Source organism: Hipposideros armiger, unplaced genomic scaffold (assembly GCF_001890085.2).
Source record: "Hipposideros armiger isolate ML-2016 unplaced genomic scaffold, ASM189008v1 scaffold_18, whole genome shotgun sequence".
Classification (NCBI taxonomy): Eukaryota; Metazoa; Chordata; class Mammalia; order Chiroptera; family Hipposideridae; genus Hipposideros; species Hipposideros armiger.
Window position 1 is genome coordinate 5,792,347 of NW_017731368.1, and position 7,646 is coordinate 5,799,992.

Genomic DNA, 7,646 nt, shown 5'->3' on the forward strand with positions numbered 1-7,646 from the left:
CTAGAGAGAAGAATCCACCTGGAGTACACATTTTCATCCTAAGCCCAACAAAACTTGTGCATTTTCTGGACTAACTTTCCAAAATGAAATCCGCATGACCATTAAATGCAGGACCATCACTTTGTTTGGAGGTGGGATGGATGTTTATTTTTTGCTTTTAAATTTCAAATATTTTAATCATAGTACTAGTAGCACATGGTAACGAATTAAAGAGAACAAAAAGCTTACGGTTGCAAAGCAAGTCCCCTACCCCAGTTCCACTCCCTCAAGGTGATCTCGCTTATCAGCATCTGCTTAGTTTCTCTCTGATTTTACGACTGTAATAAACCTTTTGCATGAGTGTAACTTTCCCCTGGGTCTTAGATCAGGCTCCCCAGAAATAGAGCTTGAGATGAAATTTCTTGGGGCGGGGAGGAGGGGGCACGTTTGAGGAGGACAGGAATGAGGGAAGCAGGAAGGCAGGAAGGGAAAGGGAGAGAGCGGAGCCATGATGGGGGTCTCAGCTGGAGCCGGCTTTGGCCTGATCCCACAGAAGCTCTGGACGTGAATTGTATCATAGAGTTCAAGTTCATCCACCTTGAGGCATAAGGGCTGCGCCCTGCGTGGTGGACAACGGCTCATCGTCAACAAGTCAGTCCCCGGGAAGGGGTCAGCTGTGAGCAGTTTGCTGCCAGCATCCCAGCAGGCGTGGGGACCGCATTGTCCACTCCACCCTCTTTGGGTGATTTCTTTGGAATATATTCCAAGCAGTGGATCATTAGATTAAATGGTGGAATAGGCATCTCATTCTAAAAACCTCTTTCATGGTGTAGGAAATTCAGACATTTAGCCCAAGCCTTAATACTTTATCATGAAGTAATCTATCCAACTTGACAAGTCCGTGGAAGCAGGCCCTGAGGTGATGGGATGGAATCAGCTAAGCTAAGCTAAGCTAAGAGAGCTATCTCCCAGGCCTGGTAAGCCAAGGCTTCGCGCAGGGCACTGCAGAGAGGGAGGGTTGGGGCAAAACAGGCAGCAGGGAGAGAAGCTGTAGATGAAGTTATCGGGCGTCTGGCCATGGTGGGTAGATGACACTGAACAGGGAGGTGGGATAGCCTTGGGGGTGACTGTCTTCATGCTTGCTAACAAACCAATGTTATACCTGTACTTTGTTCCTGTGTTTCCTTTATCAAACATTTTCATTGTTATAAAAAGTTTCAGACAATTCAGAGAGCTACAATACAAAAAGACATCCCCTTCCACTCCCCACCATAAGCCCATCTGCCAACAGTAACCACTGTGAATAGTGGGTAATAGTAATGTGTTCTTTTGTTTCGCTTGTCTTTTTGAGGGAGATAAGTCGTTCCCCCTCCTCCTAGCCTACAGGTGTGTTCAGCTTCCAGACGCCATAGAGTGTAAATAAAAACAGAGATAAAGGACTCGAATCCCAAGCAGAGCCTTCCTACCAGGCAACGGGCCCCTGGAGGACTTTGCTCCAGCCTCTGGAGAGAGACTCCCTCCTCACCGCTATTGTCATGGGACCTGGTGTTTTGGGCTCCCGTCAGCTTCTCTGCCTCTCAGGTTCCCCTTCCATACCCATGGCCCTTTTCAGAGTAAAGAGGCAGCTTTTCTAAGGTTTCTCAGCCACTGCTTTCCCTGCCCTGGGTCATCAAATAGGCACCAAGGTCGGCTCTCCAGTTTCCATCTCTCAAAATACACCGTCAGAGACGTTGCTCTGTTTTCATTCCAACTGAAATAATATACCAACTTGTGTAACCCTCCAGAGCCAGAAAGAAAACCCCTGTGTACTCGAAATCCAAAGAATAAGGAAGCTCAACTCCAAAGAATAAGGATGATGTTCTATGGGGCACTTCTCTGAGAAAGAGAGATATAGTGGAAACAGTTTGAATGGGGGATGAGTCCCCACAGCAACCAACGCCCAGAGCACGCTGCCATCTTGCTTGTAGTTCCTGACACTCATCTATCTACAGGACCACATGAGACAATCAAACAGTACGAAGAACAACAGCCAGGCTCTGCCAGGTTCTGGCCCAGTGGAGTCCGTGGTACTTTTGTTTTTCGCAGGCAGAGTCTGGTAGGTAGATCCACGCGTCTACTGGGCTCATCGACCTCTTATCATGTGACTGGCTGAGTGCTAAGCATCAATAACCTACCTAAATAAAACACTGCATCTGTTTGGTTTTGAGCACACCCACGCCACCATGTTGAAATTGCAGCCCAAGTAACCATCGTGCTGAGCAATGTGAGTGCAAAGAAGTTCAAATGTGGAGGAGTTACATGCAGGTGTGATAGCTTCTCCATGGGGTTGTATGGAGGGCTTCTCGGAGGAGGAGGAAGGGGCATTTGTATTGAATTCTAAGGGTGGGTGGTGATTTGGCAGGTAGATGTGGGCACTGGATGGGCTAATGGGGGACAGGCATTCTGGGTGGGAGGCTTCAGGAGCAGAGAGGCACAGGATACATTATAGCTGTATGCAACATGGTAGAATTTCACACACACACACACACAGTGTTGAGTGAAAGAAGCCAGCTGCTGAAGGGGATCTATCGCGGGGTTCCATTTGATAAAGTCTTTATAAAAAGGCAAACTGAACTGGGGCAATTACAGACTCACATTTAGTGGTAAAAGGATTCAAGGAAAGCAAGGGCATCTGTACCATGAAAGGCCAGCGGAGTTGTTCTTCTTAGCAGGGAGGGAGCGTTGTGACCTGTCTGTGGACCTGGGTGGCAATTATACAGGTGCTTATTCTCCAATAATTCACTTAGCTCTGCAGGTATGTTCCACACACTTTTCTATTTCCATGCAATATCTTATGGAGGCCCCCAACAACTCCTTCCATCCATGGTCTGCCAGAGGTGAAACAGTTACGCATCCCATATCTCCTTGAAGGGGCTGGTCATCTTTGGAATTTAGTTCACCTGGGTTCCTTGTGACCTTAGCTCACCGATGGGCTCAAGAAAACATAAGACTTTGTAGATTACCTGCATTTTCACGTGGCTTGGGTGGGATTGATGTTCTCTCATTGCTTTCTACATCCTAAGTGGGCCTTTCATGTTGTATCTCATAATAAAAAGTGGCTTGGAAACAAAAGCAGTATTGGCCAGACTGTAAGGCTGGTGTTGGGAAAGGGCCGGGAGAGCAGTTTCCAGGCCCTCGGCCTCACGTGGAAAGGTGCTGGCTCGGTTATTAGATGGCCATCAGCTGTAACCAGCTGGCCATTAGCTACTATTGTTTTGCACATAACTGCCATGGTTGTGTTAGCAAGCGTGGGTGTCGTGGATGGTGCAGATCCTGCGGATTCTACTTCCTGTGTCTCCCCGGCCGCCAGTGAGACTGTGGTGCAGGAAGACCCCTTGTTGGGGTATTGGCGGATGTTTGCTTCTCATGTCTCAACCAGTCACCATCGAGAATATAATATAGCGGTGTGAACCCCCTATCTGTGGCTCCGTTGTTCCTTTTCGGCCTCACCGAATCCTCTGTTCATCTGCTGGGAGCTGAACCCCAGCATGACGGCTGGACAAGAGGGAGCCTGAAGGATTGTCAGGTAAGTGAGGTTGAGGGTCGGGCTGGAAGGAGGGGGGCTTGGAATGTCAGGCTGGGGAATGTGGTTGAGTTTGGAAGGCAGTGGGAGCAGCTTGTCAGCAGGAGAGGAGAGACGGTGGGACACAAAGCCGCCAGCAGGGGTGAGGGCAAGGGTCCAGCTGAACTCCACAAAGGCCTGGCCAGTGGAGGGCATGAGAAATGGGAAGGAAGCAGCATTTGTGGGTAATGGGGAGAAGGGGTGATGGCCTCCGTGGTAAGCATCTAAGAGCGTGCTGGGCAGGGCAGGTGTGGGGGAGCATGCCAAGATATTGCTAGTCAAGAGGTGATGGTTGGGGTGACATTGATACCACATTTGGTGCCAGGATAAGGACATCTGCAGACAGTTTTAAATGGGAGAAATATTAGAACTCTCTCCCAGAGCTGCCGGGGATTAATTAAGAAAGCATGGAAGGGCTTACTGACACCTACCAGGTAATGTGCCGCCTGGAAGGTGAGAGACCCTGCTGCGCACAGGACTTGTGTATAATTAGTTTGTTCCCGGCATTCATATTTAATGTCTTGTCTTCTATTTTGCAACCGATTAACATCATTGAGTTGCCTTCCGTACCCACCGTCTGTTAGCAGCTATCTTTCTCCTCATTCATCATTTCTTTATGGCCCTGGTGATAACCGCCAGGGTAGGTCCACAGAGCCCCAGGGATCTTTTGCTTGGTGTCAAGTCCTTGATACATGTTTTAGTCTGGTCGACCTCACTCTCCCTGGAATACAAACTGGAGTGCTTATGCTTTACATTGGAAATTCAGCTTTGGAATTGGAGGAAGAGCCCTCTGTTATTGCCACAAACAGGATTGTTTATTCTGCCACTTTTACCAATGCCTCGACCCTAATCTTAAACCTCACTCTAACTTTTTATATTTGATTTCTTTGAATAGTTAATGCCTTAAAACTTCTGTCAAAACTCAATCAAAACACTGGGGGAAAGTTCCATTTGGTTCTGAGAACTACGCTGAATTAAATTCTTCAAAATATTTTTTAAAAAATCAATTTGTTGACAGGGGAGTTCTTTGCTTTCTCATCGTCTGAGTTTAATTGGCATAACGTGCTTCACTGCTACCTGGGAGAGATGTGAAGACCATTCCTTGTGGTGGTCTGAGGGCTCCTGGGGACCAGAACATGATCTCACCACCCTCTAGTGGGTCTCAGGGAGACCCCGGACAAAGTTATACGTTAAGAGGAAGTGGACCACTGCAGGGAGGTTGTCACTAGGGTAGAGGCATGGAGGGAAAAAATATGGTACACGTATGGGTTTGTTAGTAAAGTTTTAACTCTTAGGGTCAGCAATGCCTTGGTCTGTTTCCCCCCAAACTTCACTCAGATGCTGGGGACAGGCCCCAGAAGCACTGGACATACAGCTTCTCTGGGTGTTTTCTTTCCATCTTCCTTTTCAGTGCTGTGATTGTGGCTTTTTTATAAAATGATAGCGATCCCTAAGTCTTCCTGTGGCATTTCAAATGAACCAGCTGTGAGAAGCGCTGGGTTCTTATACCGCCCATTGAAACTGGCAGTGCTAACTTTATTTTACCAAGTCCTTTGCTCTGTTTTCATTTGTCCTAATAGTGTTAATTTTTTCTTTATTCAGAAGGTTGAGCAAAGTAAAGGTTTCAACATTTTTGATGGGTAAGATACTACAGAAAACCAATTTGAAGAGCACTGATCTTAACTATTCAGCTCAGGGAGAGCTTTTTGCAAGTGTGAACGTCAATGGAAGACCACCCAAATGAGAACAGGCACAGGCTATTGACTCAGAGCTTGTAATTATAGCAAGGGGTGTTGACACCATCACTTGACTTGGGCAGAGACTCCAAGGCAGGCCCAGGAGTGGGAAACCTTTGTTGTGGAGAAAGGGAAGGCTTCAGATGTGCCGTGATTGGAGACTATGGGTCTGGGGGAACTGGAGGTAGGTAACCAGAAGTGGGGCGTCATCCTATGTGCTTGGTTAGGGCTGCATATTTGACATTTGCTTTCTCTGGTTGGTGTTGAATTGGAAGCAGGTTGAGGGGGCAGCAGGGTGGTGGTGGGGGGATAGCCAAGAAATAGGGAAGCTGGCAGTGAAAGACCAAGTCCCGACTCTGCTGTGGGCCAGCTGCTGCAGAGGCTGCGGTGTGGCTTCCTGGGCTTCCTATGTGAGCCAGAGTCCTATTGTCATACAGCCTGGCCACCGTCCATGTGCATTTTTCAATCACTCACATGTGTATATATCCATGTCACCACTGTGCAGAACAAAGTGCATCTTGATTGGTGTGTTGAAAATTATTTATCTAGTGTGTTTGAGTACAGAGAGTACAAAAATGTTAGAGCCACTTCCTATTTACAGAAGGCCCCCGCTGTATTTAGGGAGGTAATTGTTTCAAGTGGCCAACATAATACAAAGAGTTACATCCAGGAGAAAGAATGCTTGCCAGATGTTCGTGCAGATGCAACTTTTTCTTTCCTTATGTTTAGGTTTCTCTAATTTGAGGGAAGAAGAGAATGTGAAAAGAGAACAACAAGAGGGCTTTAAGTGGGGCCATGGAATCTGGGTGAAGAAAGGTGTGACAAAGACGAAGTCTGAAGCTTCTGTTGTGGGGCACAGGAAAGGAAGTACTGGGGGTCAGAAGAAGAAAAAGGAGGAGCAACTGATGAAGGAGGGTGGAGTGGGAGACTTCTAGAAGGGAGCCAAAGACTTGGCTGCCATCACACCCTAATCCTTCACACTGCCTCACTCCCGCTTCTGCAGAAATGCAATTCTTAGCTGGGTGCATGGTACCCAGGGATGGGGGGAGATTACATTTCCCAGTCTCCCTTGCAGTTAGTTGTGATTACATGACTATCTCCTGACCAATGGGATGTGAGTGCAAGGAATAAGTGGAACACTCAGATTGTTCTCTTATTGGGCAGAGGAGTCCATACCTTCCTCATCTTTACTGCTGGAATGTGCACATGGGGTGGCGAGTCATCTCGGACCATTTAGATGAGGGCAACACCCTAGGGATAGTAATGAACAAGATGGAAAGAGACTGGGTACCTCCATCATGAGCCATCATACCTGCCCTGGACGGCTTGTGTCCAGGTTGTTACAGGACAGAGAAGTAACTTCCATCTTGTTTAAGCCACTGTTCCTTGGGTCTCGCTTACATGATGTCACCTCTGTCTATGAGGCTTCCCATTTCCATCCGCCCACTTACGTGCTCTGCCATAAGTAATACAATTTGGTACTCCCCTGGAGTATTGCTTGGAGACAAGCCTGCTGGTCTTATTCCCAAGGTGTCCTCTGGGAGTAGCCTAAAGGGAAGGCAGAGTAAACACAATGATGCCAAGCAGCCCTTTTGGCCCTGATCTTGTAGCATCCACCAGTGAGCCAAGATGTTACCACACTTGAACCCCAGGCTTCCTCACCCTGGGATCCAGGCTCACTGGAGGCTTATGGTCTAAGAATGCCATGAGACTCGTTTGGGGGTTTCATTTGCCATCCTTTCTTAAATACAACTTAACAGTTTTAAAGCTCAGGGCAACCTTTTCTGGTCCTAAATGGAAGCATTTGTGCTATAAGCATCATGGTTATGTTCCAAATCTAGTCTGATCATCAGCTGTATTGGTAATAATGTAGACTGACTTCTTTTCTATTTTTTCTCAATCTCTTAGTGTCAAGATCTAGAGTCAACTCAGCCCCCAGGACACTGGGTGGGCCTCAAGGAGGCCCAGCTCCCAGCATGCCTCGTGTTTGTAAAACAAGGACCACTTACTTTTCTGGCCTATCTCACAATTACATTAACATTCATAAAGCTTCCAGAGATGTTCCAGGCACAAGCCATTACCCACAACATCGTGCTGTAGTCCAGTGGGCCCCTTATCCTGCTAATTGCTGGGGCCCCACAATTCCTTGCCCTGGTTTGTACAGAGGATGGCCAAACAATGGTCTCTCCGCTGGTCTCCTCTTGCCTGGTTAATTGTCGCCAGACTCGCTGCTCTCAAGACTAGAAATCAGGCCAGCCAAATCAGCTTTGTGTTTGGGGCATTTGCCTTCAGGATGCCAAATCCATTCTTGACCCTAATTATAAGAAATA